Genomic DNA, 24742 nt, shown 5'->3' with positions numbered 1-24742 from the left:
GAATTCCCTACCCCAGTCTGACTGGTTATCTGCTACACAATCCACGTTTAGCTGTTTCCTGAAACTCATTTGTTCAGAAAAGCCTAGCTTGCCTCCGTCTAATAACTGCACATCAACTACTTCCATCAGCTCATTCCCCACAGTTAATTTGCCCAAAGGGGGTAAAAATTGGTTACTTAGGGAATAATGGTGTGCTGTGATATGCCTTTCCCCTGCATGTTTCGCATCCTTTCTAGAAGTAATATATGCAGGAAGTGGGACCTTGTGGTTCTTTGGGGAGTTGAGAGTTAGACCATACACTTGGGCATGTAATCATTATACCAAGAATGGGGCTACCCCAACCCCGATACGGAAGTCTTTACTAACCACCTTAAGGGAAACTAGCACAACAAAAAGGTATGTGCACCACAGTCACAGCACTTACAAATGAGGAGAATGAAACTGTTTGTTCTGGATGTTGCACTATATCATGTTCCTATGGAAACAAGTAAAGAACTGTATGTTCAAGTGATTTACTTCAGTAAAAGAAGTTCAGGTTAAGTAATGTTGCCTGGTCTAGGTTTTGGGAAGAGAGTGTGTGCTTCTACAGTAAATGTGATCTGGGGAAAAAAGTGTAATCCTTCAAGTTAACCCTCTGGGTGGTGGAGAGTGCAAAGTAACAGGAAGGAGGTGCTGCCGGCTTGGGAGAGGGAACAGTTGTAGCCTGTGATGGAGGTTCCATAGGTAGGGTGGTCTAGTTTTATTCCCACTGCAAAGTGGCTGGGCCCCTATCCTGGGGCTCGATGTGAACAGAACCCTCCTAGGGACCTGGCCTGAAGCCATGGTGTGAGGCCTCTCAGAGTAAGTGCAGTAGCTCCTATCTTTGTTTTCAGGCTGAACATTAAAAAGAGTGTAATGTGTGAGAAGAACTTGTGTAGGGAAATAGTTGTTCAAAGCTATTCCACTCTGGAGTTGGTGCTGAGACAAGTGTAACTGGCAGGAGAAAATGCATCATCCTTCTTTATGTGTGGTCCAGTTAAGTAATTTGGCCTGTGGCCATGAGGGGGTGCTAAACCTACATGAATAACAGCACAAAATACTGGCAAGTGATCCCCATTTTCCAACACTCTCCTTTTTGTATTGTAAAACACTGTACAAACCCTTGGCGCTAGATAAATCCTATATAATAATAATAAAATAAAAAAATGCAAATGAATATACTGTATATTTATGTGTGCTGAAATCTTCCAAACCCTCCAGTTAGGGATGTAACTAAATGCGTTAACCTATAAATAAGCGCTGCAACACATTTATTTAATGGTGGGCTAAAGTTCTACTTTAACATAGAATTCCCTCCATGCAGAGATGAGATGAGGTTTTAAAGGCTGTCAAAATGGGATCTAATCCTTCAATCATGATGTCCTAATCACAGATAGGGACCGAATCTTGTAAAGTGCTGAGCAAACTGTTGGCGCTATATAAAACCTGTATAATAATAATAATAATGTAACTAAATGTGTAATCTATCCCTATTTTCTTTATTTTATATATGCAATTACAGTCCACCAAGGAAATTGATTAGCTAATAAACAATTAATACATGTTTTATCCTCTCCTTACTGTGTAATAAACAACTGTAGGTCAGTGCTTTTTGATGTCACATCAAGGTAATGCATATGTCTTAGTGCAGTGCATTTTGAGTCGGTTGAAGGCATGGTGCTAGAATTGTAATGCAGAGCATGTAAAAATGCATACTATACCTGTAATGTTTGCTTTTAGGTGTGAACTAACCATAACAGGCACATAGCCTTCTTGTTGATGTGTATTTCTAGCCAAAACCTTTTATTGCTGTGTATACAGTATCTTGCTGCTGGGAGGACGGTTATTTATTTATCTTGGTGACCATTGTCATGCAAATAAAAAAAATAGAGGGAAATCCAACATTTCACAGTTAATATCAAAAAAGCTGAGAAGAAATCTTAAAGTGTAAGTTACCCCTAAATTTATAATTGGAGATTTGTTAGTGTGTGAAACTGTAGCCTGTTGTATTTTTATTTCTTGTTTCGCATACAAATACCTGGTGATCCTGCTAGTCATATATCATTGCTTTACCAATCTGACTATGCCAAGCATGCAAGCCAATTTATGCTAGTGTGGTCAGTTTGTGTATCAGCATTTCTCTGGTATACAGTATATAAATCATTACATTACAAACAATGCAAAAAAAGAAAAGGTCGTTTTCATTCAAACATTTTATTGACAATGCAGTGTGCAAAGATCAAATGATGCATTTAGGAATTTTCAAAGAATTGCAGTAGTTTATTTCCTTTCACTAAATAATATTACAGAGTAGAAATATTGATATGAGAAAAGTACTACACTTTGCCACTTGATTCTGATTAAAGTGTTACTAAACCCAGGAGCCTGTATTCACTATATCTGGCCTCCCACACTACTTGGAAATACAATAGTTGTAAACTACTAAATACCTTTTCTCATTAGCAGTTAGAGCAGTCTTGTGACTTCTATCAGTGTCTGGTGAAAGCTTGTAGGAGGAGTTTTTATTCTGCTCTGACTGTCCTATGAGGCTGCAGGACCCCTGACCCTCTGTCTGGACAGTGCTGATTGGCCCTGTGCAGATTACAAAAAAACCTCTAGCAATGTACACCAAACTGAGCATGTGCAGCTTGTCCTCTATCCTCTGTTCTATCAGGAGATGAGTTAGGGACAGTGGAAGAAGGGGAGGATTGGAGAAGACAGGATCAAACAGCCTTTTCACACAATGCAGGTTCCACAGTGAGTATAACAAGTATGCATATACTGATGTTACTGTTGTGCGTTTAGTAACACTTTAATAATAGTTCCTTTCGATACTTTTGTTGTAGTAGGACAGTAATAGGCCCAACTCATTTTACACATTATACATAATATGAGACATCATGAGGGATTCACCACTTAAGCAGCTGAAGCCTAATTCTGATATACAACAATAGTGTGGGCAAAGGGGGTACAAGAAAATTAAAGCAATTTCACAATGCTAATCTGCTAAGATTCCCCTATAGTAGTTTCTGTATCAAACTTCTGCCAGTGATGCCATGGATGCCAATTATTTGTTCATGGAAAAGCCTAAGGCCGCGTACACACGGGCGGACTGTCCGCCCAACTAGGTTCGTCAAACAGTTTGACAAACAGTCCGTTCAAAATTAGCATGAACGGACTTGACCACACACGACGAACGAACAGTCCGCTGAAAACTTGCGCGATGACATGAACGGCACGTACGACGGGACGAGAGATTCGAAGTCCAATACACTGCAATGCAACCTTCGCCGTGTAAATTCTTTCTGAGCATGCGCGAGACTTAGTTTGTCGAACAAGCCTACACACGAGCGGACTGTCCGCTCAAACCAAGTTTCAGCGGACAGTCTTACGGAAATTCCGAAAAACTTTGTTCGTCAGACTGTCCGCTGAAACTGTCCGCTGAAGCCCACACACGAGCGGACTGTCCGCTGAAACACTGTTCAGCGGACAAAGTTGGGCGAACAGTCCGCCCGTGTGTACGCGGCCTAAGAGTGGTGTGACATTGGTAGACTTTGTAATAGCCATAGCAGTTGAGCAGAAGTAAGGAATTCCAGTGACATTATTGTTCATTACAGTTTCTGAAAAGAGAAGATAGAATATGGTTCAGCTTGCCATCAACCAACAGTAGTTTCGGTGGTATTAGCCTTCAATGGTTGAAGCACAGTAATTAATAATAGGTCCATCATGATTTCATTAGAACTAAACCACTTTAGTCATTAGTATATTGTTATTATCTTTTTCTTGAAAATGTTCATGTTTGCACTTTCCTTGGTTCCTTTCTCTAAACTCTTGTTCCTAGATACAAGAAAAAGATATAAACATTAAAGACATTAAAAGACAATGAATTGCTAAGTATAAGGATAGTAAAACTTAAGCCAAGACATCACACGTCTGAAAAGCAGGTTTGTGATATTATTTTCCAATTTCGTTATATTAACTATACATAAAAATGGGAATGTGAAAAACTCATCATAGATCACTGTAGAGCAACCTTTTTCAACCAGGGTGCCCTGACACCCTGGGGAGCCTTCTGGGTGTCAACAAGCCAGCAAGTGAACCAGGCCTACATTTTCTTCCTACACAAAGCAGGTTTTTATTGTGCAGCATTACAACATTGGGCACCATACATGCCAGCCACAAGCTCCTAATAACTGATATCATCATAGTGTGATATGGAGGACATCAGGCACCTATGGACATCTTAGTATGCCCCTTCCCTGACCCTCTCATCGTCAGCACTGGAGTCATGTTCGCTGAATGAGGCAGAGGAACTGAAGGAGAAGAGAAACGCTGGAATACTAGTCAGTGCTGATTTGAAAAGATATATTGCATTGTAAAAATTACCTCCTCTGTTGGGTGTTATAAGTGTGTAGAGGTCTCTGGATTATGTAAAACTATTAGTTTAGTTTTTACATTTTGGAATGTGGTGCCTTAGGAGTGTTGACCATCACCTGGACCTGATAACACTTTTGATTGCCTACTGCCTGGACCTGACTCCATACCATAGCCTGGTGGGGTGATTCCGAGGTCTGCGACCTAATACCAGACCCCAGCAAACAGTTCTGGGGGGGCTATTAGGGCTTCTGGCCCATGTCCACCATAAGGAGTTTTGGTGAGAGCCAACTGTTGCTTAGATTCTGCACCTCCGGTGAGCCTGCATCTTTTTCCAGAAAGTCTTATGCCCCGTAGACACAATCGGATTTTCCTACAACAAATGTTGAATGTGAGCTTGTTGGCGGAAAGTCACACGCCATCGAACATGTATTGTCGGACTTTCCGCCAACAAATGTTGGCTAGCAGGTTCTCAAATTTTTTGCCAACAAATGTTTGTTGTCAGACTTTCCGACCGTGTGTACACAAGTCCGTTGGACAAAAGTCCACGCATGCTCGGAATCAAGTACGTACCAGAGATATAACTAGCGTTCGTCATGGAGATATCACGTACGTCTTGTACATCACTACGTTCGTAATTGTTGGCCAACATTTGTGTGACCGTGTGTATGCAAGACAAATTGAAGCCAACATCCTTCGAACAAAAATCTGCGGTTTTGTTGTTGGAGAGTCCAATTGTGTGTACGGGGCATTACTCTAATAGCATGACAGTATATGGATGCCAAACCTCAGCAAATGAAGCACAAAGTGGTTAATAGAAAACTTTTACAGAGCCCCAAAATTTACATCCCCTTAATGTAGGCCTAAAAAAAAAAAAAAAAAACTGAAGCTGCATATTGTAATATATAATTTGTGTTTCACATTTTATAAGAGTGGACCTGGACACAAAAGTGAGGTTTCGCTGTCTTAGAGGGACATTTTAAATGTTAATTGTGCATAAGCAGAACCCTGAAAAAGCCAAGCTTCTGTCTTGAATTTATTCTTAAAAATAGCAGACAACCTGTGCCTAGGTGCACTCCATATTCTCACAGCTGTATATGTGCAGTGTGAAGTGCAGACACCTAGAGGTGAGGGACACACGGTGCCATCTGCAGGTTGAAAAGATACAGTGCTTTAAATCAATGCAACATATACAAACTATTATGCGTGAAACAGCCAGAAATTCCTTTTTACATTTTCTGAATTTGTCAGCTTATAATAAAAAAATTTAGCATCCGGGCAGACTGTTGCCCAAAAGTGCTACCTCCAAAAACACCAGCTCATACACGTGGTTAAAAGTAACATCAAAAAATCATACTGCAATAAAAAGAAAAAACATTCTCCATAGTGAATCCAAATAAAACAAAGGGATTTTATTAGGCTAATACACTTTTAATTTAGTGGAGATAACAATTCAGGATTCACAAAGAATGTCCATTCGCCAGGTTCCAAGATGGCCATAGTCCTGCATGTGTCCCAGCTCCATCCTACACGTTTCATCATACGTGACTTCATCAGGGTCTTCTTCAAAATGGAGAATGCTTTATTTTTATTGTGGTATGATATGCAGCTGTTACCTTTAACCATGTGTATGAGCTGGCGTTTTTGGAGGTAGTACTTTCAAGAGAGCCTGTCCAGAGGTTCTATGCTTAATAGTGTATCTAGAGAAAAGCTGTGGGGATCTGAGAGCCCCCGGGAATAGTTTTAAGCTCGTTTTGACCACTATATAATAGTGGTTTCTTTGTTTTGGTAGGCTCCTGCTTGTCTCACCTGGGTGGTACGGTGCATATATAGCACTTGGATGCCTTTTCACTTTTCTGCTCACTCTGGATGAGAGGACTTCCTTACTCTTGGACGTCCTTATAACATTTGAAGTACTGAGGATTGATGTTTTAATCGCTTATATTCCTCTGTGAACTCAAATATTTATTTTGCGCACTTGTTTAATTTCACCATATGACATTCACTTGTTATTTTCTGTTGAATAAATTATTTTGCACTTTTTGATTTTCTGAAGACTGTCACACAGTAGATATTTCTATACACATAGGAGGTAAGGGTTAATATTTGCTCATAGCGCTGCACTCTTTTGTTCTCTAATTGTGTTTATGTAATTATCTTGTAGCGAAACACGTCAGTGGCATGCGCTTGCTATACCTATGTACATTTGTCTGATTGTTTTGTACTGTTGATTTTAATCTAGATGGCATCTTTTAACAAAATACAATAAAACTAATAAACTGATGTTTTATGACGTGAGTTTTTTTTTTGTATATATTATTTGGTTTCTTACTTGTTTGGCACATTTTAAGTCCCTTCCCGGTGGAGGAATAGACTTGTATTTGGTTGGATCCCGGCCTTCCTTCATTAGGGGAATTTACATTGTATGGAATTTGAAACTAATGGGATGGTGCTACAGTGAGACTCTTTTTTTCTTTGTTTGAGTTTGCCGGGTCTACCTTTCCCTTTATTAATAATTGTGTTTATACTTTGTGCTACAGCAATGTGCTAGCTGCTTTGGATTTTTTTGGGCCATAGTGCAAAATGATCTTTCTTTCTATCTCATGTGATATGATTATTTGTAACTATACACATATTTGATGTAAATCTGTTTGTTTTATATAGAGGCTTTTAAAATCTATAATAACCACTGCTATTTATCTAGTCAGAAAAAGAAACGTGAAATCTATAAATAACACGCGTTAATCAAACCAAATTATTATTCCCTATATTTCCATATCTGGAAGAGGGGTACTTTCAAACCAGTCATTTAGATGTAAATGATTATACAGTAAAACGTCAAGGAAAGAGGAAAGAAAAGTGCGTTGTATGTGAGTCAGAACGCAGTATAGTATGCCCACGCATGTGCTAGCAGAAGAAAATGATTCTTTACAATCTTACCTCCCAACAGCACAAACTCCTCTGCCGACTGGCTCTCTTAGTAACTTCCTGGGATTTATTTTCATATCCTCCTGCTGTGTCTGCAGAAAGGAGATTTGTGATTTACTTGTAGCTATTGCCTAATGCTTTTAGCTTCAGAAATCAATCATGCAATTCTAAATCAGTATATCTTAAACACCCCAAATACTTTGCTTTTCTTCTTTCATTCATTTCTACAAAATTAGATTTTTTTATTGCTGATAAATATAAATAGTATGAAAGCATGCTTTGCAGTTTTAGTAACGTATGACACACATTTTAAGCACTGTGGAAGGTACAAGGAACTGCTGAGAACTATTCAAGGCTTGTAGAGTTTGTAGAAATGTGAATTTGTGTGTTTGGTCCATCATTGCCAATTACATGACAGCTGTCATCTTCTTGTGTCTGCAATAGACAACTTTTCCTGCACATTGGTTTCATTGTAATGACCACAGCAGAGAATGTTTCCTAGCCACAAATTATTGGTGTTTGCAAAAAAAATAAAAAATCCAAAATGCACTAAAATGTCATGCCTAATAATCATTTTGCATTTGCATGTAACCAACTGTGCTCATCTATGAAAGATTGATAATAATGACCACACCATATGAGAATGCCTATGGTGGAGTGTACCTGTATATGAGTGTTGGGATGCCCTAATCTCACTACCTAATGCCTTGCTTTACTGGCCTGCTGAACAGGCCAAATTTTAATCAGTGTGTATGAAGGCAGGTGCAGTCTACATTCTCTACTGTAGGCGGCACTCATCCGCACCAGCACTCCAGTTGGATAGGAAGTCAAGAGGAACATGGCTCCTTCATGGGTTCCTGGGTCACTGGGAAAGCTATCCAGTTTGATGCTGCCACCCCATGTAACTCTAGCAGCCATCTTGGGTCAGGCAGAGCCTATTCAAGGCCCTGGCTCCTCAGCTTGGTGTGCATTTGAGAGTCGGTAGAGTAGGGACAGATACCCCAACTGGTAGGGACAGAATTAGTGGCAGGGGAAGGTTCCTGATGAGGAGGGATAGAGTAAGGGTCTCAACTTCTCTGGACATCTTCCTGCTTGGGCGCGAGATAGTCAGGCTGCATTCTATCCCTTCTAACAGACGCTGTCAGTTTGGCTGTAACCTGTTCTCTACACACTGTTGGACCTGCGAATGTGCCCGGTTGGGGCTGTCTTCCCACTGGGTATATAACTGTCTTTGAATTGTTTCAATACAAGTTATTTTATTGCACTTGGACTTTTTCTGTGATTATCATCGCACAGCTCTGCACCCCACCTATATGTGGGCTCCCGCAGACCTAGGCTGCAGTAACAAAGTCCTAAGCTGCAGATGAGGGCCTGAAGGCTGATTGCTTACATTGCTAAAACAGATAAAGGACCTAATTCATGCTGTTCCTGCTGAGAAAGAAGAAGCTGGGGACAATGAGCCACACTAGAATCTCCACTGTTTTCTTGCTGAAGTCATATACATGGTGCAGGAAAGACACAGGAATGTTGGATGGTTGGATGCTATTTCAGCCTGCTGGGTGAATGGCAAGTCAAAACTCCGCCATGAATTGTCAACCTAACAGCCTAAAAAATATGTTTCTACCTCTTGAGGTCATTCATCCACCTGGTCTACTTTTGGAAATAAAACTTCAAAAGACATCCATGGACTGGACTGCCTATTCTGAAGTGATCAGAGTGAGTACAATGCCTGGAGCAAGGTATTTGCAGCTGAACTACACAAGGCTCAAAAGAGCAGAAGAGGCACTGCCTGAGTGACTGTACAATATGTCATTCTCCCATTTAGTGGATGTTCAGCCTCAGGTTGCCACACAGGTTAGGGGTTGGGCTTGTGCAAATCATTTGGTGGAGGGGGGATTATGGTGAGGGGTTGTTTTTTAGGGGTTGGGCTGGACCCCTTAGTTCCAGTGAAGGGAACTCTAAAGGCCTCAGCATATCAAGACATTTTGGACAATTTCATGCTTCCAACTTTATGGCCCCTCCCTGTTCCAACATGACTGTGCACCAGTGCACAAAGCAAGGTCCATAAAGACATGGATGAGCGAGTTTGGGGTGGAGAAACTTGATTGGCCTGCACAGAGTCCTAACCTTAACCCAATAGAACATCTTTAGGGTGAATTAGAGCAGACTGCAAGCCAGGCATTTTTCGTCCAACATCAGTGCCTGACCTCACAAATGCGCTTCTGGAAGAATGGTCAAACATTCCCATAGATACACTCCTAAACCTTGTGTACATCTGTCACAGAAGAGTTGAAGCTGTTATAGCTGCAAAGGGTGGCCCAATTCAATACTGAACATTATGGACTAAGACTGGGAAGACATTAAAGTTCATGTGCGTGTAAAGGAAGGTGTCACAATACTTTTGACAATATAGTGTATAAAATCTTCATTTAAGGATAAACATTTAATAAAATACAAAGGATTCTCAGGGATGTATGTCTAAAGAGATAGCACAGAAATAAAACCCCAGACTAAGTTAGATGGATCACTCCTTTGACATCAAGTTCAGTGTCTATATTTACCAATTATTATTTGTGCACCCACACAAGGATTCACATTTATTTTAATTGATGTCACTTTATGTATATTGTTTGTTTCTGAGCACAGTGTTTATATTTCACCTTGATCTATCCATCTTTATAAACAGAATTTACATTTTGTAGGTGGAGGGAGAACGATGAAAGAAGCCAAGAGCTCCACCAGCTGGCTGGATAGAAGACTTCATATTTTAACATGCAAATGTTTTAAATGTACCGGTCTAAAAAATATACAGTATGAAAAAATAAAGAAATAGAAATAAAAAAAAAAAAATCAAAATCACTATACATTCTCTTTAACAGGATGACTTCTGTTATGAAGACACGTAATGGCTGTTCATTTATCTCCTCTACATATTGATGACTTCTTTGCTATTTTCAGTTTGGAAAGAAGTAGTTTTCATGAAAGAACAGTGGAATATGGCAGAAAATGTTCTCAATATATCTACTAATAAGCCCTCATAGTTCACCCAGACTAACATACTCAATGAGTTGTGTTGATGCTGGTCCTCAGTATGAAGTTTGCCTTCTGTCTTCCAAGAGCCCACTTAATAAAGAGAAAAACACATTGGTTATACAACACATAATAAATATTCAAATGATAACATAGATCGAAAATACATAGTGAACGGTATGCTAATATTCATCAGCACTGTAAAGGTGACTATAGAAATCAGATAATGATTCATCTGGATCCAGTGATTATGAGGCAGCTAGTAGCAGCACCTCCTGATTTGGTTGAAAATGCTAAGCCAGTGCCTCGCAGTTAGAAGTAGGGTTCTCAACCTGCCACGCACACTCCTTCAGTAAACTGCCATGTTGCCTATCTGGTCTACACATGCCTCCTGCAGATCTGATAGACAGCCTAATGATCAACTGAAGGAGTGTGTGTGGCAGGTTGACAATGCTGTTGCTAATTGCAGGGCACTGGCTTATTGCATGATGGCATGATGCAAAACATACTGAAAAATAGATATTAAGCTTACATTAAAGAGAGACTTCAGCCCACTGTAATGCTGGCTCTGCCCGTCCTCTCTAGTATCACCATCTTTGAAAATCTTGGCAGAGACCTCTGGCACCAGGGGCGTAGATAAGGGGGGATCAGCATCCTGGCAAAATTCCCAGACAGTATTCCTGCTGTTTCACCTCAGAATCTGCACAGTAGAAGCAATCAGAGTTTCAGAGTGCAGCAGCCAGCCCCAACTGTACAGTGCCCCATCCCCTCAGTTTAATAAGGGGTCCCCCTGAAAATTATGAAATTACTGCAAGGTATCATATGACACAGCTGAATGGAGACTGGGGGTGGAGAAGTTTTTCTACTTCTGTCATGTGCTGAGTCTGAGGTCTGGTAAGTGGGGAAGCATCAATTTTTTGTTTTGGGAAGGAGGAAATAAGAATTCCAGCCTGGGGGAGTTTCTTTTGGTGGGGGGGTTAAGGGAAGGGGGAGTTTCTTGTAGAGAAGTTTACAGGGGGTGGTTAATGGCAGGGATTTGCTTCTGGGGGGGAGTTTGATTGGATGAAGGGAGATTTTATTCATAATTAGGAATCTTTTCTGGGGGGGAGGGTGTTGTCTGAGGGAGATATTTTTGCTTTGGGGGGTCGGTTTAGAGGCGGGGGTTTAATTTTTGGGGGGATATATTTTACAGTGGGAATTTTTGCTTGGGGAGGGAGGGTTCTTAGGAGGGAGAGGGGGATTTTCTTCCTTTTAAAAGAGATGTTTTTTACTTACCTAGGTGGATGGAGCATCGATCCAATGTTGCATCTGTCCCCAGCTGCTTCTAAGACCAACAACAGAGCGATCAAAGACCGCTCTCAGCCTTCAGTGAGCAAAAAGTGATTACTGTCAGTCTCTGGCTCTGCCCCCCCCCCTCCCCCCCTCCCCCAAGCTTACTGGAATGCCAGGCTGTGTAGGAGGCAGGAGCAGCTGGCTCAGGGTCTCTGCAGCTCAGTGAGAGGATGAGTAAGCACTACATGTTTAGGAGATATTTGCTGTACCTACAGGTAATCATTATTATAGGCTTCCTTGTTAAGACTGAATAAAAGCCAATCATACTGACCAGGTGGAAAGGGCACCATCCTGTGGTAGGCAGTGCATAATTTTTTTTTTTTTCACCTCTTAAAACATTTCATAACATTTTTTAGGACACGGTTTTTTTAAGTTTTAAATAATACAGTTTAAGGGGAAAACACTGCGCTACAATTTAGTATATATGGAAAAAGGCCTCAACAGCCAAAAACAGCAGCCAACACCAAAAAACAAACAAAGTTCAACAAACAAAATAATACAAATAGTGTAGCGCTTCACTAATGAATGTGGTCAGCATAAATTGTATGAATAAAGGCAAAAATAATATAAATATGAATGCCTAAAGAAAAGTCCAATATTGGCCGCACATTCCACTATGTAGCAGGCCCAAGGGTGGCCGAACCGTCACAGAGGGGGGAAATTGGACTGGGCGGATGTATTCATGCGAGTCTGCTTGACTGTAACATCAGAGAAGAATGGATAAAATACTTCTTACCGACTTAGTTGGACCCATACAGTCATATGACAGTTGAGTCTAGAAGGCTTTAGGTCACAATATGTGCCCCATCAATACTGTATGCTGGGTGGCCTCAAAAGTCAATCATAGCCATGTGTGGTCAGTGAAGGGTGGGCCCAAGAATGGACATCATGCAAAGCCTCTGTGCAGAGCTGAAAAAGATCCGTGGTGCTCAGTACATGTACTGAGCACCACGGATCTTTTTCAGCTCTGCACAGAGGCTTTGCATGATGTCCATTCTTGGGCCCACCCTTCACTGACCACACATGGCTATGATTGACTTTTGAGGCCACCCAGCATACAGTATTGATGGGGCACATATTGTGACCTAAAGCCTTCTAGACTCAACTGTCATATGACTGTATGGGTCCAACTAAGTCGGTAAGAAGTATTTTATCCATTCTTCTCTGATGTTACAGTCAAGCAGACTCGCATGAATACATCCGCCCAGTCCAATTTCCCCCCTCTGTGACGGTTCGGCCACCCTTGGGCCTGCTACATAGTGGAATGTGCGGCCAATATTGGACTTTTCTTTAGGCATTCATATTTATATTATTTTTGCCTTTATTCATACAATTTATGCTGACCACATTCATTAGTGAAGCGCTACACTATTTGTATTATTAAGTTTTAAATAAATCACTGAATTTACTGCCCACCACAATATGTTGCCTCTTGCACCTGCTCAGCTTGCACAGTAAGGTTAGCTAAAATCCAGTCTTGGGTCTCATTCATATGTCCTACATGACCATGGTGCAGCAAGTATACTGCAAATACCTGCACCCGGGATTTCAGATGTTCCAATATCTGCTCAGCTTGTACACCTGAGTGATGGGCTGAAAAGAGCCAAGGCTGTCTGGTGCTGTAAACATGTATCCATATGTATCTGCACATCCAGTGGTTACATGCAGGTAGGGATACATTTTTGCCCTTGGATAAAATCTCTCGGCATCTAGGGTCAGAAATTTGTCTCTAACAGCAGGTAACCACTGTGGCCCTTGGTTTGTTAGTGTGTCCCTCAGGCTCAATCGATGTGGGGAGTAATGCAGATGATACCGAATGTGCTGCATGAGTGCCGGCGAGGGATGGAGCTCATCCCAGCTCCTGTAGTCACTGAAGGGAAGAGAGAAAAAAAATCCCTGGTGCCACATATCCACGGAGTCCTATGGTAATGTAGTACTGATGGGAGAGACCTCAGCCTGGGCTCTCGCCAGGCCACACCCCAATGTGCCATTCCATAGCCATTTAGAACATATGAATGAGATCTAAAGCCTGGTTCACATGGTAAGTTTTTTTAGTTCAACCCAGTGGGCCGAAGGAAAGAAAAACTAGGGAGCTTAGCTGGAGCTCGCTGTACTAATGAGCACACTACCGCACCACAACTGCATGCATTGCATTCTATTCAGTTGAATGTGTATAATTTTTGCTGCGCTGCATTGCAAAGTCTCATGGTTCCACTCTGCTGTCACATGTGTTTACCGTACCTCCCCCAGCATAAAAGCGTAAATGATGCCTATAAGTTTGAAACCCCCCCGCAGGAAAAAAAATTATCTACGGCCTTGTGTTGGAAATACATGAAGCTCTCTACACATGCGCCGCTGGCTCCCTGAGATCATGGGGCTCCATACCTGCTGCATTTTTTGCTCATACACATTGAAACCTCCACCCGTGTACAGATCTACTGAAGGCTGGGATCTGAAGCCCTGTGGCACTTCTGCACACGTATGTAATCCAGTGGTGCACATGCGTCATCAGAGGTACCGGGAAGAGCAATGTAATTCTTGCCTAAGTGACAAGGAAGTGCTGAGCTGCAGCACAAAAAAGTAAGGCACACTTACTTAAAAAAAAATTAAAAAAAATTAAACTTAGCTTAACTAAGCTTAATTGAACAATCTGAAATTAGAAGCCGATTGGCCCACATGCATAGCTGCAACAGATTTTACACTCCCTAGTTTAAGGCTCGGTTTCACATTTTAACCGCATTTGATTTGCATATCATGTGAATTGGACCGGCTTTCAACTGAGCCAGTTCACATCTGTTCTGGATGGCTGCGGTCCATTTCTGAAAAGGGTCCTGTGTGATTTTGGGTCCAGTTTAGGTGCAAATTCCAGTAAAATTGCGCACCTGAATCACACCTGAACTGCAGCAAGACATGTGTGAACTTAGCCTTAGTAAATAAACCCCTTTCTGACACCCTTCAAGCACTACCCCAACTACCAAGTTAAAAATGACAAAACACTCATGCTCCCTTTAGTATTGGGATGCATACTGCTATATATCAAACCAAGTTTTGCATTCTTTTCTTGCCCTAGGTTCAAATTGTAATCTGGGCACAGATGAAAAGTAGAAGGAACAATGGTTTATAGATCCTCAGAGTGAAAGTGGAGCATAGGAAGATCATAGGCACTGGATACTCCGAGCAAAGGCAGAGTGTGGTTAGGACATGAGCAGCGGATGCTCTCAGCAAAGGCAGATGGGATTGAGACGTAAACACTGGATGCTCTGAGCAAAGACAGAGTGTGGTTAGGATGTAAACACTGGATGCTCTAAGCCAGTGGTCTGCAAACTGTGGCCCCGGGGGCTGGATGTGCCCCTTTGCTTGCCTTTATCAGGCCCTTGGGACATTATTCCTCCCACTGATACAAGGCACTATCAGGGCCATCTTAATGAGAGGGCACCCCTAGGCACTGCCCAGGGGCCCCAGCTGCATTGGAGGACACATGCACTTTACCTGTTCTATTGTAAACATGTACTGCAGTGCTCTGCTTTGCCATGTTGATCGGGTCAGCAGGAGTGTCAGTGGTGTGGGGGAGGCTGCCTATAACACCCCCCTGCCATTTATTCAATTAGACTGCCCCAGACTCTCGGGGATCGTCACTATTTCCCAAGGCAGCAGGAGTTGGTGGGCGGAGCCAAGGGTGTGGCTGCCTCCTCCACTCCTCCCAAAGACTCAACTTCACTCAGGAGGCGGAGAGACCACGGCACCCCTGGGAGTCTTTGCATCCAGGAATCCTGTAAGTGACTGAGCACATGTCACTGCATACTGCACTGACCTTCCAATATTTCACCCTATACTATCCAAACCTACCACTATACCTCCCTATCAACCCACATCTGCCGCTATAACTCCCTATCTACCCACATCTGCCACTATACCTACCCATCTACCCATATCTGTCACCATACCTCCCTATACCCACATCTGCCCCCATAATTCCCTATCTACCCACATCTGCCACTATATCTCCCTGTCTACCTACATCTGCCACCATACCTCCGTATCTACTCACATCTGCTACCATACCCCCCTATCTACTCATAACTGCCACCATACCTCCCTATACCCACATCTGCTACTATATCGTCTATACCACCCACATCTGCCAATATACCTCTCTTTATACAACCCACATCTGCCACTATACCACCTATACTACCCACATCTGCCACTATACCACCTATACTACCCAAATCTGCCACTGTACCACCCTATGCTACCCAAAACTTCCACTACACCACCCTATGCTATCAAAACCCTCCACTATACTACCCAAACCTGCCACTATACCACCCTATACTACCAAAACCTCCCACTTTACCACCCTATACTACCCAAACCTCCCACTATATCACCTATACTACCCAAGCCTCTCACTACCACCTATACTGTACCCTCCTGACCTCCTCTTTACTGTGTCCTCCAACCCCCCTGTACTGTACTATGCCCGATCATGTGTACATGGCTTTAGAGGGAGGCAAAAGTTAGGGGAAATGGACATATGAAGTGAGAGCAGTCGAAAGTGCGCACAGTCCGGGTGAAAGAAGGAGTACAAATATGGTGGTAAAGGAGTGGCCCAGCTGAGCTGGTAAAAAAAAAAAAGGAGGGGTGGTGTGTGCAGTGTAGTACAGTGTTGAGGGGAGCCACAGGCTTGGTGGATGGTAAAGAAGAAAGGCGCGGAGATGATAGATGGTGAGGGAAGGGGGTGCAGGCTTGGTGGGTGGTAAGCAAAGAGGGGCTGCAGGCATAGTAGGTGGTGAGGAAAGGTGGGTCTTGGCATGGCAAATGGCAAGGGAAGAGGACTGCAGGTGTGGTGGTAAGAAAAGGAGGGCTACAGGCACAGCAGGTGGTAAGAGAATGTGGTCCAGGTGTGGTGGGTGGTAAGGGAAGGGGCCTGAAGGTGCGGTGAGCAGTAAGGAAAGGAGGGCTACAGGCACAGTAGGTGGTAAGAGAAAGGAGTCCAGGTGTGGCTGGTGTTAACGGAAGGGGGCTGCAGGTGTGGTGGGTGGTAAGGCATGGAAGGCTGCAGGCACATTAGATAGTGAGGGAAGGGGTCCCAGGCGTGGTGGGTGGTGAGGGAAGGAATGCCTAGGTGCACAAGTGGTGGATAAGGAAGGAGGGGCTTTAGAGAAAATTGGATTGTAGCATGCAGGGCAAGGGGCTTCATAATCCAGGGTCCACCAAAATCCTCAGCACCAGGCTCATGATGCTCTTTATCCAGCCCTAGTCGTGTCATGCATGACAACACAATTTAGTGGCAAATATTAAAATTTATGTAAAAGCTGGTAAACAAAACCCTTGTACAGCCTTTCAATTGTCATTAGTATCTCAGACAACATTAGTTGCGTATTCAGTATATAGTATAAAGTCCTTGTGGTGATTACCAGTTTGAACAATGTTAAATGAACCATCTGTAATCCTACATGTCCACTTGACGGGAAAAGATAATCAAAATGACAATCCACTCACTGCATCACATGAGCTCCAGTGTGCACAACTTAAACTATAATCATTTCTTCATAATTCATAAGTTAAAAATAATGTTATTGCTGAAAGATTAGGACACCGAGTTTAGACAAGCCATATGACTTGCTGAAAGCTGATGTTTTTGTACTTTTACTGTTCTGAAAAAATAACAGTTTTTCTGAAAATTCATTGCATTGTCCTTCAAATGACCTGGAGATGAGTTAAATACGACTTTTTCCAGACAAATCTTTGTCTGCTCATTACATAACAGTTACTACAGCTGCTATTCAACTACCAATTTCCAGAGTATCCATGAGCAGTAGACTCAGTTTGACAGTGGAACAGGAGAAAGCGGGGTTTATCACCATGAGATGTTGGGGCTTAATTTAATCTTGGAGAGGTCAGGGCTCTATGTACATCCCAAGGCTCCAAGGAATGGGACTTGAAGACTAACACAGGTACCGTCCACCTTATAAATATTTAGGTAATATCAAGTTCACTTAAAGTGGTATTAAACCCAAAAGCAAACATTTTATTTTTTTGCAGCTTACCAATTCTCAGATGTGATGAAATGATTTGTTTTAGTTTTTAGGCTTTCTTTCCTGTATTTTCACCTGGTTATCTGACTAGTAAGTCTGTTGTTTTTTCAAAAGAACAAGCTGTCCTTCAGATGTAGAAGTTATAGGGTTGAGACAAACCATTTACCATTGACAGGGGTGCTTATGATGATCAGTTTTCTATTTTTTATTTATGTAAAACCTTTATCCAAAAAGGAAAAAAATGCTTTAACTGCTTATAAAGCGCGAGCCGGAGTTTGGCTTCAATTTGTTAGTATATTGAAATCTGCTAGTACATCCAACGACCCCCCCCCCCCCCCCAGACTCATAATGCTGCTGTCCAAAGGTGCCCCTGTGCTCCTTCATCCATTGTGGGGCCCTCTAATACAGGAGGTATGTTGCTGGCCAGATCACCAGGTGAAAACAAATGGGGTAAAGCCTACAAAAAAAAAGTAATTCAGCCACTTCATCTAATGATTAGTAAGCAGCAAAATATGACATTTTTGGTTTTGGGTTTAGTACTGGATTCTTCCCCAAAGACAGTGCACCATGGAAACTGCAGTTCAAACAGAGGCTAACGCCCTGTACACACGGTCGGACATTCCGACCTCAAAATCCGTCCAATTTTTTTAGACGGATTTTGTCCGAAACTTGTGTTGCATACACACGGTTGGACAAAGTTGTCGGAAAATCCGATCGTTCAGAACGAGGTGACGTACGTTACGTACGACGGGTCTACGTAGAGGCTAGTAGCCAATAGCTTTGGTCTCGTAATTTAACCTCGGTATGATTAGTTCTGATTTTAGGTGCTGAAAGCGGTACAATTATTTTGCATGGAAATTTGGCGTTTTATATTGTAGGCCTGCAATTCTTAGGAATAACTCTCTTAAATCTGTTCAAGCCAGAGTCTAGCAGACATCCCGGGTATGATAAAATTTATATAATTTATATTTATATTTATATAATATAATAAATAATGATAATAAATAATAATAAAAATTATTCAATAATGTAATGAAATCCAAAAACACTGAAATTTGCTCATTTGCAGAATTGTCGCTGTCATTAGATTTAGTGTTTGATGACGAATTTGATGACAAATCGCTATTGCTCAATTCTGCAAGTGATCATAATTTATTATCGCTGTTTTCTAGTTGGTCTAAAATCACTTTTGACATAAAGGGACACTTTTTGGTTGCTATGGGCAACCTCCAAATTCCAGGCAGAAAAAAAAGTATTTATAATATAAAAGTGCATGCAGGGCCCTGGACAGACCACTAAGGACAAAGGGGGTGTGTAATTTTTTTTATACAGTACTGTAATCTGTAAGATTACAGTACTGTGTGTGTTTTGTGTGTTTTTACTTTTTTGAATTTGGACAGACCACTAGGCACAAAGGGGGTGTGTAATTTTTTTTTTACAGTACTGTAATCTGTAAGATTACAGTACTGTGTGTGTTTTGTGTGTTTTTACTTTTTTGAATTTGGCTCCGATCTCCTCTCCCGTGCGCCGTAACGTTGCAGGGGACGGAGTTCTGCGGTACTCGGGCACTGTGTGAATCGAGCGGAGGACAGCTCGATCACACAGCGTGGAGGACATCGCTGGATCCAGGGGACAAGGTAAGTAACTTCTCCCTGTATCCAGCGATGCGATCCCGAGTCTGGCTCAGGGTTACCGCTTATGGTACTGAAATCCCAGCCCGAGCCTGACTCGGGATCACTGCCAGGGAGGTTAATATGAGCATGTTTGGCACTTTGTCCGTCGGAATTCTCTACAAACGATCGGAAAAAGTCAGATCGGATTTTGTTGTCGGAAAATTTTAGATCCAGCTCTCAGCTTGAACCATTTGTAATCCTGCATTAGAAGATAGAAGACAATCCGCAACTCCATATAGGCTCTTAAATAAGTCCAAATTTATTGTAACTCCATAAAAGATAAATATGTACAGCAGATGTTAACACGTTTCAGCGTTGGCAGCTTCCTTGGCTGTAAATGTTTGAAGGGTTTAGTTCCACTTTAAGATAAAGATCTATGAGAACCAATAAAACTTTCCTCTCATGAAGGCTGTCATATGTTACTACACTTACTTGGTCACACTAATGCAGTGTGGGAAACCCAGCGATCCCTTTGTGTTTCCCGCATCCCATTCAAATCACACTGCCCTTGCGATCCACAGTGAGTGTAAGTGCACTCTTAATGACAACTCAAACCAAGGCTGCAAACGCAGTGCGCTTGCCGGCATCGGATATGGTTGCAGTGCGGTTTAAAAATTGGTGCTTGTTCAATTTTGGTGCAACGCTGTGCTATTTGAGCCTATTTAAAATGAATAGGCCCAACTCTCATCGCACAAAATCACATATAAATTGAACCAGGGAATGCTGTGTGGTTCCTGTGCGATTCACATGTGGTCCATAGTGTGAACCAAGACTAACTGGATTATTAGCATGACACACAATGGCTAAAATATCAATCTAGAGACCGGCAAATTAAATTGTTAAAACATATCTAAACCCAAAAACAAAATATATATTGCATTTTATCAGTACTAAGATATAATTTTTTTTCCCAGTTTCAGCAATTTTTGGGTTCAAAAAGGATTTCATAAATAATAAAAGTGAACAGAAATGATCAGAGGTAGAAATCATTGTGTGACATACAAACAAGAATCCAACCTAAGGGCATAAATGATAAAGTATATTTATACAATGGCTTTCATATTAAAGTGATGCTTAGAGTTTTTTTTTTTGTTTAAAATAAAAAAGGGGTAAAATGTACAACAATATTGCACAGGGCGGTCCCTTACCTCTTATTCTGATAGTTCCCTGACGACTCTGTCAGTTTCTCCCTCCTCCATGTGCGATACTGCAAGACAAGGGGGCCGCTAGAATCGTCTGTCCGGGAGCTGCGGCAGTGTAAACCCTTGGGAAGACCAGACATTTAAAGATTGTCCCCAAACAAGATAGGGTCTCCATGTGGTACTGGATGGTAATGCATAGTATTGCAGTGGCGGCCCGTCCGGGCGCCGCCCCCCCTCTCCCTAGGTGTAAAAAAAAAAAAAAGTTAAAAAAAAAAGTTTAAAAAAAAGTTAAAAAAAAAAAAAAAACGGGCCCTTTAAGACATTTAAAAAAAAAAAAAAATGTCATTTAACAATTTGACATAGTGTACTGTGGCGCCGGTCACAGTGCAGTATGAGAAGCGCCACGTCGATGCAATCACAAGATTGCATCCATGGCGCTTCATTTGCGGGTTAAAAACCCGCCTTGCGGCGCACTGCAGAACGCCGACTAGCTTCCGCCCGTAAAATCACTGTGATTCTACGGGCGGGAGCATTGTCATTCTTAGACAGGCAGTCACTTCCGGCTTTCGGCTGCTTCACAAAACCCGGAAGTGACGTCGGCAGCTCCGTTCCTTAGCCCGAGCGGAGCTGCCAGACAGTGAGACAGGAGGTGAGTCACCGCATAAAGGCTTTCTAGTTTCTACTTTGTTGAGAATGTTCATGCATTTAGCTGAATGAATGCAAAAAGCTTTCACAGCCAGAAAGGTTTCCCCAGGCCAGGCGACTTTTGCCGTGGCCAATCAGAGAATGAGCTCTGAAGGGGGAACTCCACGCCAAATTTCTGAAAAAAAATTTGACGTGGGTTCCCCCTCCGAGAGCATACCAGGCCCTTAGGTCTGGTATGGATTCCAAGGGGAACCCCCTACGCCGAAAAAACGGCATGGGGGTCCCCCCCAGATCCACACTAGACCCTTATCCGAGCACGCTACCCGGCCGGCCAGGAAAGGGGGTGGGGACGAGCGGGCGGCCCCCCTCCTGAGCCGTACCAGGCCGCGTGCCCTCAACATGGGGGGGGTGCCTTGGGGGAGGGGGGGCGTGCGGCCCCCCCACCCCAAAGCACCTTGTCCCCATGTTGATGAGGACAAGGGCCTCTTCCGACAACCCTGGCCGTTGGTTGTCGGGGTCTGCGGGCGGGGGGCTTATCGGAATCCGGGAGCCCCCTTTAATAAGGGGGCCCCGGATACCGGCCCCCCCACCCTATGTGAATGAGTATGGGGTACAATGTACCCCTACCCATTCACCTGTGAAAAAAAGTACAAAAAAACACACAACACAGGGTTAAAATATTTTATTGCACAGCTCCGGGGGTCTTCCGTCTTCGGGGGTCTTCTCGCCGGACTCCTCCGCTATCTTCTTGTAGCTCTTTTGCTAGCAGAGGAGCCCGGCTTTCTTCCTCGCCGCCGGCCTCTTCTTCCGACTTCGGGGGTCTTGTCCCCCTCTTCGGGTCTTCTGCCGGGCCACCGCGCCTTCTTATAGCTCTTTTACAGGCGGTGGTCCGGTCTTCTATCGCCGCCGCCCGTTCTTCTTCTTCTTCTTCTTCTTCTTCTCCTTCTTCTCCAGGAGATGTTGCCTCGACGATCTCCCTGGCCGGAATGCCAGGGACGCGCTGCCACTTATATAGGGACAATGGGGCAGTGTCACATGGGTTGATGTCACATGGGTTGGTCACATGGGTTGATGTCACAGTCGCCATGTGACATCAACCCATGTGACCAACCCATGTGACATCAACCCATGTGACACCGCCCCATTGTCTCTATATAAGTGGCAGCGCAGCGCGTCCCTGGCATTCCGGCCAGGGAGATCGTCGAGGCAACATCTCCTGGAGAAGAAGGAGAAGAAGAAGAAGAAGAAGAACGGGCGGTGGCGGCGGCGACAGAAGAGGTATAAGAAGGCGCGGTGGCCCGGCAGAAGAACCGAAGAGGGGGACAAGACCCCCGAAGTCGGGAGAAGAGGCCGGCGGCAAGGAAGAAAGCCGGGCTCCTCCGCTAGCAAAAGAGCTACAAGTAGATAGCGGAGGAGTCCGGCGAGATGACCCCCGAAGACGGAAGACCCCCGGAGCTGTGCAATAAAATATTTTAACCCTGTGTTGTGTTTTTTTTGTACTTTTTTTTCACAGGTGAATGGGTAGGGGTACATTGTACCCCATACTCATTCACATAGGGTGGGGGGCCGGTATCCGGGGCCCCCTTATTAAAGGGGGCTCCCGGATTCCGATAAGCCCCCCGCCCGCAGACCCCGACAACCAACGGCCAGGGTTGTCGGGAAGAGGCCCTTGTCCTCATCAACATGGGGACAAGGTGCTTTGGGGTGGGGGGGGCCGCACGCCCCCCTCCCCCAAGGCACCCCCCCATGTTGAGGGCACGCGGCCTGGTACGGCTCAGGAGGGGGGGGGCGCCCGCTCGTCCCCACCCCCTTTCCTGGCTGGCCGGGTAGCGTGCTCGGATAAGGGTCTGGTGTGGATCTGGGGGGACCCCCACGCCGTTTTTTCGGCGTAGGGGGTTCCCCTTGGAATCCATACCAGACCTAAGGGCCTGGTATGCCCTCGGAGGGGGGAACCCACGCCAAATTTTCTTTCAGATTACATAAGGGGCGTGTTTTATGAGAAGTGGGAGGGGCCAAAATGATGGGCTGGGTCATGATGGGCGGGGTCTGGCGCCCCCCCATCCAAAAACTTCACCAGCCGCCACTGTAGTATTGTATGGTATTCAAACAAAATATCTATAAATTAATAAATATGTAACCATTCTGTATAGATGGTACTAATAAAAATAATAATAGATGTTAAAACCAGTGCCCAGGAAGACCAGAAAAAGAACCACAGGGCTTACAAGAAAAAAGTAAGCAAGTACAGCATAACCACGTGTAAAGAAGGAGTCTTCCCAAGGGTTTACACTACCACAGCTCCCAGGACAGACGATTCTATTCTTGTCTTGCAGTATTGCACATCGCTTGAACTTGAGCCTTGTAAGTAGTTAGGGATGGATACCTACCTTTCCATTCCTATTTTCTACTCTTCCTTTGATATGTAGGTCAAATATTAGATTATACTACTGTTTATATCTTCCACAGACATGTCATGCATCTGCTCCTGAGGAAGTGAAATCACTCCACAAAACGCGTTGAGCACTTAGAATGCACTCATGTCCACATCATATGGCCTTCTGTCATTTAAAGTACATTATGCAACTCCTGCTATTTGAATTGACCCTATGAGGGTTATTTACGGAAGGAAAATCCACTTTGCACTGCAAGTGCACTTGGAAGTGCAGTCACTCTAAATCTAAGGGGTAGATCTGAAATGATTGAAAGCTCTGCTGATTTTATCATCCAATCATGTGCAAGCAAAAATGCTGTTTTTTATTGTCCTTGCATGCCCCCCTTGGATCTACAGCGACTTTACTTCCAAGTGCATTTTCAGTGCAAAGTAGATTTTCCTTTAGTAAATAACCCCCATTGTATTACTCTTGAAGGGTGATCAAAGGCATTTTTATTTTTTATACTTTTGTTTCTGTTACAGCAATGATCACTGTAACAGCATTGTTTTAAACTGTCATGAATGAGTTACATATATAACAGCTGTGATTTACTATTGTGTGATGTAATTGCCCATCAGCTATACCATGGTACAGGGTGCTGTGATTGGCCCAGGAACCATGTGATACCTGTGGGCCAATCACAGCATCACAGTAGGAAGTATAACTGTTATGAATGAAATTGATTCATAACAGCTTTGATGACATTGTGATCACATAGCTATCACATGATCACCCTGCCACTCAAAGTGGTGAACAAATCAGCAGAGCTTCCACTCATTTTAGATCTATCCCTTAGATTAAGGTTACTTTCACACTGGGGCGTTGCGGGCGCTGGCGGTAAAGCTTTACCATCAATGTAAAAAAAAAAAAAGTAAAAATTGGATAATTTTAAGGCCCTCAGGAAATGAGACAGGCTGTCAGTACATCAGGACTGATCGATTTTCAAATATATATACGCCATAGTTTGTAGTCGCTATAACTTGCACAAAAGACATGTAGTAGAATACATTTTTACTTAAATTTATGAAAAAATTAGATTTTATTGGATATGTTTTATAACAGAAAGTAGAAAATATAGTTTTCCTTTTCCAAAATCTTCAGTCTTTTTTCGTTTCTATAGTAAAAAA

General features: G+C 43.1%; 1 protein-coding gene across 5 annotated transcripts in view; it reads right to left on the bottom strand.

The window, feature by feature from the left end:
* Positions 1-2216: 2216 nt before the first annotated feature.
* Positions 2217-24742, bottom strand: part of SCAF8 (SR-related CTD associated factor 8) — a 315849-nt gene continuing 293323 nt past the window's right edge. The window contains exons 22-25 of one of the 5 annotated variants that reach the window (XR_013276655.1): positions 20545-20778; positions 10381-10443; positions 7333-7412; positions 2217-3855 (exon numbers count right to left, since the gene is read on the bottom strand). The gene's annotated coding sequence lies outside the window, so the exon portion shown is untranslated. The remainder of the gene's footprint in view (positions 3856-7332; positions 7413-10380; positions 10444-20544; positions 20779-24742) is intronic. The other 4 variants (XR_013276654.1, XR_013276656.1, XR_013276653.1 and 1 more) reach the window with 4 other exon arrangements.

This window comes from Lithobates pipiens, unplaced genomic scaffold (genome assembly GCF_037356315.1).
Source record: "Lithobates pipiens isolate NorthernLeopardFrog02 unplaced genomic scaffold, aLitPip1_a1.2 Scaffold_18, whole genome shotgun sequence".
Classification (NCBI taxonomy): Eukaryota; Metazoa; Chordata; class Amphibia; order Anura; family Ranidae; genus Lithobates; species Lithobates pipiens.
The sequence above is the reverse complement of the archived record's forward strand: the minus strand, read 5'-3'. Positions and strand labels throughout refer to the sequence as shown.